Source organism: Natator depressus, chromosome 6, assembly GCF_965152275.1.
Source record: "Natator depressus isolate rNatDep1 chromosome 6, rNatDep2.hap1, whole genome shotgun sequence".
Taxonomy (NCBI): Eukaryota; Metazoa; Chordata; order Testudines; family Cheloniidae; genus Natator; species Natator depressus.
This window is the reverse complement of record NC_134239.1, coordinates 34,542,915-34,556,037: the sequence shown is the minus strand read 5'-3', so window position 1 is coordinate 34,556,037 and position 13,123 is coordinate 34,542,915. Positions and strand designations below refer to the sequence as shown.

At 43.7% G+C, this 13,123-nt stretch overlaps 1 protein-coding gene across 1 annotated transcript in view; it reads right to left on the bottom strand.

Annotated features, from left to right (window-relative positions):
• The window catches only part of ZNF143 (zinc finger protein 143), a 73,539-nt gene extending 70,788 nt beyond the window's left edge, over positions 1-2,751 (bottom strand). Inside the window, exon 1 of the mRNA XM_074955027.1 lies at positions 2,649-2,751. The gene's annotated coding sequence lies outside the window, so the exon portion shown is untranslated. The remainder of the gene's footprint in view (positions 1-2,648) is intronic.
• Between the last annotated feature and the right edge of the window lie 10,372 nt (positions 2,752-13,123).

Below are 13,123 nucleotides of genomic sequence, written 5' to 3'. Positions count from 1 at the left end.
TACCTCACCAGCATATTGTGAAAATAAATTAATGTTTATGAAGTATTTGGATTCTAGAGATACACATGTGTGCAATAAATTGAACATAAGTAGACCCAATGAAACCTACAAGATTATTCATGTGATAAAGTAATACACATGCTTAAGTGTTCACTGAATTGAGGTTTTATCAACTAAACCAGAATAATAATTCTGTAGATAGTCTGTTAAAAGTAAAATGTTATTCCACAACTATCGGAAAGGCAACTTATGTGGACTGCAATAAAGTCTAGGGATGGTGCTCATCAGTAAAATAATTTTAATATATTATACTTAATCTATATGGTATCCTGTAATTAACACAACCATACAGCATTTCACTGCATCATCTTAAGTAAATAGTTTTATTTTCTTTACTGATTAAGCTGAAAAACTCTGCTGTGAAAATAATACTCAAATTCTTATTGTTCTAGAAAATGTGAAAGTCTTGGAGGATTAAGCCCTCACAAAATTAAATTATTAAAATGAAATCGAAAAAGCTAAGCCATTAAAGCATACTTGTTTTATTGTACCTTAGAAATTCTAAGAATACATCTTGATAACCAAAGGCACATTTATGCAGATATACCAAATGCTTATTCCTTTACTTCAAGGATACTATTAAAGATAAATAAATTTAACTGTCTATTATCTACCTGAAATGACATGACATGTTATTTCTAGTACAGAAAAAAAGTCCTCTAATTCAATGGGAAATTTATAACGCTGGAACCAAAATTTTGAGAAGTATCCTAGAAAAGTATTTTATTTACAATTTAAAAAAAAACAAATTCCTATAAAAGGAATCATTTGAGAAGTATGTCATACTTCGCAAGTTACTAAGATTTAAAATTTGCATTATCTTAACATTTAAGCCATAATAGATTTTGTATATAGAACACTGATAACAGCTAGGTTTTCTTAAAAAGCCTCAATTTTTACAAGATGACCCATCTTAACAAAATCATAAAGCAGCTTAATGGTGAAAATATATTGTAATCTACTGCAAAAGTAATGTGTTTTTTCTATAGTTGGATCTTCTAACTGTATATATGCAGCTACAAATTCTGGGAAGAAGAATGTGCTAAGAAAAGAGAGGTGATGGTATTTAAAAAAAAAAAAAACATAGCTGTATGTTATTTTTATGAACAGAGAAAGCTAAAGTAAAATAGACTATCAGATACAATGCAAGGACCTCACCTTGTGTTAAGTATCAGAGGGGTAGTCGTGCTTACTGCTTTTACAGACCCAGACTAAGAGTCCTGTGGCACCTTATAGACTAACACACATATTGGAGCTTAAGCTTTTGCGTGTGAATACCCACTTCGTCGCATGCAATACAGCCGAAGAAGTGGGTACTCACCCACGGAAGTTTATGCTCTAATACGTCTGTTAGTCTATAAAGGTGCCACAGGACTCTTTGCATCTTGTGTTAGTGAAGCTGTACCTATACTTATGACACTATAAATACTATTGATAGAACAGCATTTTCTCCAGAATGAGCTGCTTCCCAACTCTCCAATGCGGGAGACACGTTCACTGGGGTGATTCCCTTTAATGCTGTTTTGTAAGTCTTTCCCTCTTAAACATGGAGTACTGTTTGTGTCATTGACATATTTGAGAACTCCCTCCTTCACTGTCACTGCACCACACACCTCCTAAAAGTGACTTAAAGCTTCCAAATTGGCTCCAGGTGCAAGTCATTTTTAAGAAGGGGAAACAGAAGCACACCGAATAAACCCCCTTTACATATGGTAGCAATTAACTCCCACCCACCCCAACACACACACCATACCAGCAAAATTTTATTTGCAGAAGGTAACTTTTGCATAAGGCAATTAGAAGTCCAAGGGACGAGGGAGACTCCATCCCTTAGACACGGCAACAGTAAAACCAAAACCCAGGCGTCTGCAACACACCCCTTTAGCATGAACACCACTACCGGGCCTGCGTCGCAATACAAACAAACTCCGAGGCGTGTGTTTGATGGGCGCCCCCGCAACTGCGGCTAGAGGCGGCGCTGGCTGGACGCCTGCCCCCGAGGCACAGCGGCGCGCAAGGGGAAGCAGCTGCTGCTGCAGCGTGCGCAAGGGAGCCGACACCCGCCCGGACACAGCGCCGGGCAGGGGAGCGCCCCCGCTCCCCAAGTGACGCACCATGCTAGAGGCGCCTTCCCTCCGAGGCGGGAGCTAGGACAAAGCCCCCGGGGAGCGGCGGCGCGTACCCCCCTGTCCCGCGGAGCGCGGGCGGACCGGAGGGGAGCCGCGCCGGCCTAGCCACCTCCCCGTGCCCCCGCCGCGTGTTTCTCATGGAGCTCGGGAGCGGCGTCGGCCCCGAGTAGCATCCAGAGGCGGCAGCGCCAGCGGGGAGGAAGCTGGCGCAGCTGAGGCAGCGGCTGTGGAAAGCCCGATGGGGGAGGGGAGGAAAACGTACAAGGCGGGAGGGCGGCAGAACCGCGGTTTTATTAATGTCAGTCGGCGCTGCCCCCGCTCGCGGGCTGCCCCGCTCCGGTTCCCCCGCGCGGCGCGAAGGGGCCGGGCTGGGCCCGGCGGGTCGGCGCAGCGGGCCCAGCCGGAGATGGCGGTGGGTAGAATAAGGCACACTGGGTAAAAACACATTTATATACTAACCTCGCCGAGAAATTTTCCAACAATTCCTCCGTCCGACCACCATGCACCAGGACAGGAAACGGCCGCCTCAGCGCCCGCCCGCTCCAGCACCGCCCAGAGCTGTGCGGGCGGGCCCCGCAACCAGCACTCGCCGAGCCGCCATTGGACAGCCGGCACCACAAACCACCGCCCACACACTCCATTGGTCGCCGGAGGCCCAGCGCCAACCCCGATTGGCTACGCGCCGCGGGCCCTGTTCCCCGCGCCGCGGACTCTCGCTATGCAGGGTTCGGGGCCGTGACCGCCGCCATTTTGTATCACGGCCAGCGAGGTGCCTGTGCGTCAGAGAGGGAGCGAGAGAGCGGGGCGCCATTTCCCCGCACGGTCCGAGGAAGAAGACGATAGTTAGCAGCGCTTCAGGGACTCCGAGCGCTGGGCTCGCTCTGGCAGGTGGAAGCCTGCGGTTTCTCTTATTCACCCCGCCGGGCGGACGCGCTCGTAGAGAGGAGGCTAGTAGGTTTCCTCTGCCAGCCCCACGGACCACCAGGTGCTGTAATGGGGGCACAAGCCTGCTCCGTCCCAAGGCCTGGGCTTCTCCCGCCTCAGGAGCGGATCACTGCCGCCTGCAGTGTGGCGCATCAGCTGTCGCTCCACACACAGCGGAGAGAGCCCTAGGCTGGCCCTTCCCGCCGGCTCAGTCCCCGTCCCCCCGGACATCCAGCCTAGACCCCGTCCGCTCAGCGGCTCAGCACCTTGCCCCCCGCTAGGGTGACCAGGGGACAGTCCCGATTTGGGGGGCTTTTTCTTATATAGGCACCTATTACCCCCCGATTCCCTGTCCTGATTTTTTACACTTGCTATTTGGTCATCCCCCCCGCACACACTGGGGAGAGCCCTAGGCTCAGTGCCCCCCCCACAGCCACACACCAGGTATCAGAGGGGTAGCTGTGTTAGTCTGGATCTGTAAAAGCAGCAAAGAGTCCTGGGACACCTTCTAGACTAACAGACATATTGGAGTATTCACCCACGAAAGTTTATGCTCCAATACGTCTGTTAGTGTATAAGGTGCCACAGGACTCTGACACACACCAGGGACATCCATAGACTCTGTACACTCATAGGCTCTGCACCCTGCCCCGTGCGCGCACACATGGGAGTGAGTCCCAATTTAGCTTCCCCTCCCTCACACAGCCTGGAGGTTTTGGAGGAGAACCCTACCTAGCTTGGCCCCTCCTACGCATGGGCTCAGCAGCCTCTCACACACATATTGGGGAAAGTCCCCAGCCACTGAGCTCAACCCTACCACTTCCACACGGGGGGGGGGGGGGGAACCCCAACCTGGCTTTTCTCAACTGCAAAACTCTTTGGGCCACGGCCTTTTCTTACCATCCAGAAGGGGATCCTGACTACCCCGTTATTGGGATGTAGCCTCTACCTACTCAGGAACTCCAGCTTGGCTGGTCCTCGTCCTGTACCCGCTGATAGAAGCCAGGTCCAGACTTTATTTTCCCTTGACATTAACAACAGTGACGGGAGATGGGCCCTATAGCAAGAGCTGCCCTGCAAAGTGACTTGTGGAGTCAGTGGCAGTGTTGGAGTAGGACAGATTCTCAGGTGGAAACTAACTTAATGAAAGGGGAAAAAGAGAAGGCCCTTCCAATCCACCCTGTTTCTCCACATATGTCTCTCACCTTAATTGTATTTTTTTCACTTTTTTTTTTCCTTGTCAAAGGTTTTAGAAATTCAGAGAGTAGGATCCCAGAGTCAGCTCTTAAAAATTTTAAATTGAGGTGGTAATAAATATGCTAATAATTGTTAGTGTCTTAGGTTTTTACTAACTTTTGTAGCCACACACGGTGTTGTCTCCTGTTATGTATGTACAGTCATTTTAAACACACAAGCATTTCAATTTTAAAAGATTGAAGGATCCAAAAATGAGATTTTCAAACAAATGAGAGAAAGGAACTAATTTTTAACTAGTTCTAGTTTCAGAACCATTTAATAAGTTACGTGATTAGAGAAAATAACCCATGTTAACACATCACTAAGATTTTGAGATAGAAAAATTTCCCCTGCCTTTGTTTTCAAAAAGACTATAAAATCTATACTATGTCATGGATATTAAACATATGGACTGCCTCCCATAACACCACGCCAAAAAAGTATAGCTAAAATAAGCTTTTTAAAAATCCTCAGGGGTTTTCTACACATGGTGTTATTCAGGCATAGTTGTTCCTGAGTAACTACACCCTCAGAAAAGTCCTGATTATGTATATGACAATTGAATAAATGGATCTACATTTTTACTCTTCCATTAAGAAGAGATTTGTCCTTTTTCATTTCTTAGTTGGAAAAACAACACTTGATTCTAGATTTATAAACTTCTGTGTTTTGTTTTACACAGACATCTAATTAGTAGTAAATGTAGAGTCTTGTTCCTGGGCAATTTCGTGTCTCTCACAAATTCATAGTGGTAGCCATGTTAGTCTGTATTAGCAAAAAGAACGAGGAGTACTTGTGGCACCTCAGTCTCTAAGGTGCCCCAAGTACTCCTCGTTCTTTTCACAAGTTCATGTGGCCAAAAAATAATTCAGATAGGGATCCTTCACCTAGAGCTCTATCAAATCCTGTAGCCTGGTTTTTGTATTTGTCCAGTTCTGGATAGTTGTCCTTGTCTCGCCTCATTCTTCTTTCATTAATTTTTCTAGAGCCAGGGTGGGTGAGGTAATGCCTTTTATGGGACCAGCTTCTGTTGGTGAAAGAGAGAACCTTCTGGGGTACACAAAGCTCTTCATCAGGTCTTGATATTACCACCTTACCCACTCTGTCTCAGATCCTGGGACCAACACAGGTAAAACAACACTGGAAACATTAATTTTCCCCTCCTTCCCCACCACATATAGTTGTGTTAAAAAAGACTAAAAACCCACCTTCATTTTCAACCTGAGTTCAGATACACCTGCTAGTTGCTGCACTCTGCAAGGCAAAATCCAGACCAAGGTTTTTTGGTGGTGGTGGGTTTGGGGTTTTTTTGTTTTTTAAATTTTCCCATTCTACAGACCCTTTTTTCATAGTTTGGTTTAATGCATTTTATGTAATTTTAAGTTACATGAAGCATTCCCCTTGAAAAATCCCAAAGTATCAACAATTGATATATGTGCACAGAAATAGAGAAGAGCATCCACTTTGGAGTGAAAAGTGATATCTACCTGACATATATCACAACAGGAGGAAGAGGGGAAATTTTGCCTTAAGCCAACCAACCAAACTCCTCATATCTGTACTTTTGGACCCCTAAACATCCACACAGAACTGGCAGGCCTCATCCAAAACACATTTTAGCCAAGTTGTTGCAGTATCAAATCCTTTTTTATAGTACTTCCAGACTGTGTCAAACATACATAATTAACTGGATTGAGAATTACTTAGACAAGTTAGATGTCTTCGGTCAGTAGGGCCTGATGAAATACATCCTAGAATGCTTAAAGAACTGGTTGAAGAGACCTCTGAGCCATTAGCAATTATTTTTGAGAACTCGGAGAGATCCCGGAGGATGGGAAAAGGGCAAATATAGTACCTATATATAAAAAGGGCAATAAGGACAACCCAAGGAATTGTAGAACAGTCAGCTTACCTTTAGTACCTGGAGAGATAATGGAGCAAATAAACAATTTGTAAGCACCTAGTAGATAATAAGGTAGTCAACATAGATTTGTTAAGAACAAATTTCAGACCAACCTTCTACCCTTGATAGGGTAACATGCTTTGTGGGTAAGGGAGAAGTAGTAGATGTGATATATGTTGATTTTAGTAACTTCTGATTTTTTAAACGGTCTTGTGTGACCCCCTCATAAGCAAACTAGAGAAATACAGTCTAGATTAATCTACTATAAAGTGAGTGCACAACTGGTTGGAAAGCTGTCATTATCAATAGTTCACAGTCAGGCGGGAAGGGCATATCAAGTGGGATCCTGCAGGGATCTATCCTGGATCCACTTCTGTATTTTCATAAATGATTTGGATAAAGACAGAAAGAATACACATATAAACTTTGTGGATGATACCAAGTTATGAGGGGTTGCAAGTGCTTTGAAGGGCAGGATTAGAATTCAAAATTATCTTGACAAGCTGGAGAAATGGTCTGAAGTAAATTGACTGCAATTCAGTAAGGACAAATGCAAAGTACTCCACTTAGGAAGGAATAATCAATTGCAGAAATACAAAACAGGACATGATTGCATAGGAAGGAGTACTGCAGAAAAGAACTTGGAGGTTACAGTGGATCACAAACTAAATATGGGTCAACAATGTAATACTGTTGCAAAAAAGTGAACATCATTCTGAGATGTATCAGCAGGAGCATTTTAAGCAAGACAAGAAGTAATTCTCTGTTCAGCACTGGTAAGGCCTCAACTGGAGTACTGTGTCCAGATCTGAGCACCACACTTTGGGAAAGATGTGGACAAATTGGAGAAAGTCCAGAGGAGAGAAACAAAAATGATTAAAGGTCTAGACAACATGACCTATGGGGAAAGATTGATGAATTGGGTTCACTTAGTACAGAGAAGAGAGGAGTGAGAGGACATGATAGCACTCTTCAGGCATGTAAAAGGTTGTTATAAAGAGGGTGATAAATTGTTCTTATCCACTGAGGACAGGACAAGAAGTAAATTGCAGCAAGGGAGATTTAGGTTATACATTAGAAAAATCTTAACTCTAAGAGTAGTTAAACACTGGAACAAATTACCTAGGTTGTGGAATCTCTATCATGGAAGGTTTTTAAGAACAGGTTAGACATGCCTATCAGGGAATTAGTCCTGCTTGAATGCAGGGGACTGGACAAGACAAGCTATTGAGGTCCTTCTTGTCCTACATATCTGAGATTCTATGATATGGGAAGAACAAGAGTATGAAATTATTTAATACCACACAAATAGCATGCTATTTGCATTTTGATAAAGCTATAGAAAATGAACATATCCTCCCTAAATAGCTGTCCATAAGTAATTCCATCAAGACATGATAAATGAAAACGTGAATAATTTGTGAATGTCAAGATATAATTCAAAATGGAAGATATGCATGGTGGGGTTTGATAGGGAGGCTTCAACTACACACAATAGTTGCACCAGTCTAAAACTGGTTTTAGTTGGTGTAAATCCTGCATGTAGTACTCTTAAATCAATTTACAACTGGCTTATCTTGATTTAGAAATTGGATCTTATCAGTTGTTCCCTTTGGGGATCTTGAGCCCCAGCTTTTATCATCTAATATATAATTAGAGAAGAAGTGTAAGGGAACATTGAGAGCCCAAAGCATTTTATGGGGAAGATGCATCAGAAAAGATGCCAGATTTTCCCAAGTCATCATTGACCTAACCAAGAACCTGGGATGTGGGGTGCTGCAGTTTTCCCTTTAAAGGAGTTCTGGGGAGTTTTGCACTTACGTGTGGCAATGTTGAGCATTGCAATACTTAGCTTTTAGGTGTCCTGCTGCCTAATGGAGTCCTCAGCACCCTAGGTCCCCCTATACGTTCATAGCGGGAATTAGGCATGCAAGAAACAGATTTACAGAAACCAAGCTGAGCGGAAAACCACTTAAATTAGCCAGTAGGAAATGCCAAGGAGAGGGTGGGTGGCCTAAGCTTCAAGGTATTCTGGGATACAGCCATCCATCCAAATTCCTGATCTGGCTGCCCCCAGATACGTTTTGGGCAGGTTAGGTATGTTCTGAGCTTAGCTATCAGATCAGACACCACAGGCAAGACAGGTCAGGGAGCACCTAGTATGAGACTCCTGTCAGGGCTTAGATGTGTGCTAAGGCACTGGGCAGTTCATCAGCATTGAAATTATGTATGCCCACTGGTAGAAACTTAAGCATGTACAGGGTTAGGTGTCAGCTAAGTGGAGGTTTCAAGTGGCACCTAAATATTGGCACCTAGAGAGGCAGGCCCCTATGTCACTTTGTGCGTGTAGCCCTTAGCCCCTGAAAAGGCCTTGACTAGTGAGAATCAGAAAATTTGTTACTGCTAATTTCCTTTCTGATAGTGTTTCCAATAATTCAGGACTTCCGGGCTGCTCTTCTCCCTCTAGCTCCCAGAGGCAGATCAGTATTTTCGAGCTGGTTGGATTGGCCACAACCCTTCTGTTCCTGCTGGCTACCAGGCGCATTTTCCCACAAGTTTTTTATAACTTGCTGTTACGCTGGCAGATCAGCCAACCTGTGTACGACCCATAAGAACTTGACAAGAGGCATTACAATTGTAATCAAAACAATTCACTTATTAATCCAAAAAAAGGGGGGGGGCGGGGATTGCTAGCCTAATTAACTCATTCATTTGTAGTAATAGGACTCAAGGGTAGATGCAATGGTTTTGTCTGTTTACCTATATCCTGTTAAAAGTTTAACAATGTAACCAAATTAGCTTGTAGATGCTAATTCCCTTTCATATCTTAATTGCTTTACATTATATATGTGACTGTGTCCAGTTAACCTTAAGATCAAAGATGTGAGATACTGCAGGAAACTAATAGTATTACGACAGGTTTCAGAGTAGCAGCCGTGTTAGTCTGCATCCACAAAAAGAAAAGGAGTACTTGTGGCACCTTAGAGACTAACAAATTTATCTGAGCATAAGCTTTCGTGAACTGCAGCTCACTTCATTGGAGGCATGCAGTGGAAAATACATTGGGGAGATTTTATATACTCAGAGAACATGAAACAATCCGTTCTTGTCAACTGCTGGAAATGGCCCACCTTGATTATCACTACAAAAGGTCCGTCCCCCCCGCTCTCCTGCTGATAATAGCTCACCTTACCCGATCACTCTTGGTACAATGTTTATGGTAACACCTATTGTTTCATGTTCTCTGTGTATATAAAATCTCCCCACTGTATTTTCCACTGCATGCATCCGATAAAGTGAGCTGTAGCTCATGAAAGCTTATGCTCAACTAAATTTGTTAGTCTCTAAGGTGCCACAAGTACTCCTTTTCTTTTAATAGTATTATCTACATTGTCTTCATCTTATCTATCTATTATAATGAATGACTGGCTGTTGTCTTATAGTGTAACTAGATTACCTCTGTATGCATAGGAAATAGGAGATTAACTTCAAAGCACCGATCCATTGCCTATTCTTCCTTGAACGAAAGCCCTGCTCTGACAGTTGCTAGAAGGCGTCTTGTCAGCCTGCTAGAGAGCTATAAAAAAGAAGCCTTAGGCCTGATCCTGTCATCTTTACAATGCTTAAAGTTTGAACAGGGAAAGTGTAAGCCGTACGACTGAGATCTTCTAAATAGTTATTTGGAATACCCTGGAAAATGCATGGAATGACTCTTTTACACTCTACATCTAAGCTGCATTTGGATTCAAACTTTTTGGGATGATTCCAAGGACTTTTACAAATCAGCAGCCTTGCCATCTCTGTTATGAAACTGACCTAGGGCCTTTACACGCAGTTGTATGTAATATTTATCTTTTAACCATTTATAAAACTTTCTTTTTCCTTTTATTAATAAATCCTAGATTTAGTTAAGGATTAGCAGTAAGCATGTATTTAGATAAGATCTGAGATTCATATTACCCTGAGGATAAGTGAATAGGGTTTTCAGTAACCCCTCACTATATTGAACTTGGTTGCCAGATGGAATACCTAAAGGGAACTGTGGCTTTTTGTTAACCAATGTGGTACTACAGAAGCTCTTTAGTTACTGGCTTGGTGAATCTAATTATAGAATAGACCACTAGTTTTGGGGATTGTCTGCCCTATTTCTTGCAGTCTGCCCTGAGTGTTGCTTTCTCAGTGTGGTCCATCCAGGCCCCTGGTCACACTTGCATAACATCATTAAATATTCCAGAGATAAAATAATTACATTTAGAAGATCATCATAAGGTAACTGTTGCACTTAATATCTGACCCTTGACTTGTGAGCCATCTGGGACGGGTAGAATTATGGTAGAATCTGCTAGCAGAAAGGAAGTTATCCGTAAGAAATTTTTCATTCTGCACCCCCATGCCTTCCCCAATTCTGGATGGTAGGGAAATAGCAAGTAATGAATAGAACGTTATGAAACAAACATTCAGGGGGAAAGAAGTGTAACCCACTTTTTGTGAGCTCACTCAAAAGTCTGTATTATTTCTGGGCTACTGTCTGCAGCATCTTCTTGCCAAAGGAAATCTCTGCAGAAGACAAAAGGTCCATCATGTAGTGCTTAAATGAAGGTATCAGCTGTAGACCAAGTGGCCACTTTGCAAATTTCTTGAGTGGACACGCTTGTTCTGCTCATAAGGTTGCTAAGGATCTTGTGGAGTGTGCCTTGATCCCTTTTGGGGGAGGAGCCTCTGACAATGTGTAGGCTGCCACACTGCTTAGTCTAAAATCTAGCTAGCAATGGAGAACTTGAAAGCTCTAAGTCTCTGGCATTTTAGGTGGAAGGACACGAGTAGGGAGTCTGATCTTGTAGATTCTGTATACCTGAGATACATTTTCAGTGCTCTTCTGCCATCTAAAGTGTGCCTCACCTTTTCAATTGGATATTATGGTTTTGGACAGAATGAAGGAAGCACAACCTCTTTGGAAACATGGAAACAGGAATTTACCTTTAGAAGAAAAGATTCTGGTGCCCTGAACACACAGTAAGACTCCTGCATAGATAAGGCTACCAGCTCTGACAAGCACCTGGCACACACGAGAGCTACTAAAACAAGTCTTGATGGATAAATAAAAGGCTGACTCTTAAAACAGAAGCTTGAAGGGATGGCTCATCAGGGTGCTCAAAAGGTAATGGAAGATCCCATTTTAGCTGATCAGACTGCTTGTAGGAATCTGGCTACCTGTGGATTGTCTACCAAGAACCCCAAGGATCCTGTGAATAGCATGCTATTAAGAGCAGACACCTGACACACAGTGCTACTGGGCTGAAGACCTCTAGCTGTACCTTCTTGGAGAAAGTCCAGAATGGGTGGAATTCCTGGATTTCTGGGATTTGCATTGTAGGTTTGGCCCCAGTTGCCGAATCTGGACCAGATGAGTATGCTTTTAGTGTCAGTACTCTCCCAGATGAAAGCAATGTCTTAATGATTATGGGGGACAGACTGAGTCCATTCCCTCTCAGTAGCCAGGGTGTTAGTTGAATCCATTTTTGTCTGGATGAAGAAAAGGGCCTTGGCAAGAGGCTATCTAGTCTTCTCAGATGCTGGAGTGGGGGATCTAGTGTCAACTCTATTCTGTTTGAGCCTCAGCCAAGGAGGATTTATCAGCGTTATCATTGCCTTTTCTTGTTTTATTTTCTAAACCATTTTCCCCAGTAGCAGAAAGGGTGGAAGTACATGAAGTAGGCTCTGTGGCTAACTGTGCTATTAAGCATCTGTTCTTATGGATCTGGTGTCTGCTTTCTTTGTGAATTTTTTTGGCCTCTTTTCTTTCATACAATTCATGAACAGGTCAGTTGAAGGGAGACCAGACATCTAAACATTAAGCTTGAAAACCTTCTGAATCAGGCAGCTTGAATCCCGTGCCCGCTGAGCCAGTCTGCCTTTTGATTCAGGTCTTCTTTGATGTGGATCACTCTGAAGGACAGAAGGAACTCTTCTACTTACCTCATTATTTCCACTTCCACTTCTTCTATGCGAAGTGCCATGGTTTCCCCTTATGTGACTCTAGTCATATTATCTGATTGAACCAGAATATGGTTCCCCCGTGGGTGGAACCTTTGCAGAACTAGATTGACCAGTCAACTTTAGGTTTATGCTGTGAGCCTTTCCCTCTCACTCCAGAGACCCTGAGCTGTTTGGGTCTCCCAAGTGAGCTCCCCAGTCCTCCAGGCTAACCTCAGCTGTGAGGACTAAAGGATCTGGAAGGCAGATGGGCATGCCTTTGCAGACATTGTCATGAACTGACTACAGTTATAAGGAGCTGAAAACCTTCCTTTGGGTAGAACTCCCCTTCTGAGGGAATAATCATATCCCTGGTGAGGGATGCTACTGCAGCATCAAGCTTTATCGTGTCTCCACAATAGAGCTCTTTGGTTCTTGAATGTTACAGAGCCTGATATTGCTCTTATTAATGTGCTAGTCCTCATCAGTCTTGTTCTGTTCAGCCCTAATCACTTCCTTGAAGTAGTGAAGGGGTATCACAGCTTCAGGGCAGGATTTTTGCAGGGAGAAATTTACTCTGAGGTTTACTCTCAGAAGCCTGCTAGACAGCAAGCTTGCTTTGGGGGAGCAGGAGGAAGAGCGGGGGACTCATATTTCCTGATTTTTTTGTACTTTTTCTTTCCCTTTCTAGATATTTTAACATTTTCAGAGCACTTTGGGAGCGTAGGAGCTCTGCTGCAGTTTGGTGAGGCCTTCTGTGGCTTCCCTTTCTTAGGGCCTGAAGCGCTGAAAGGTCATCTTAGAATCCTCCCCCACTGGGTCCTATTCTCCCTGGTTAGCTTGTGAGGAAGGGTAGCTGATTGGAAGCCATGCTTCTTTCCCGAGGGTGCTCAGGACC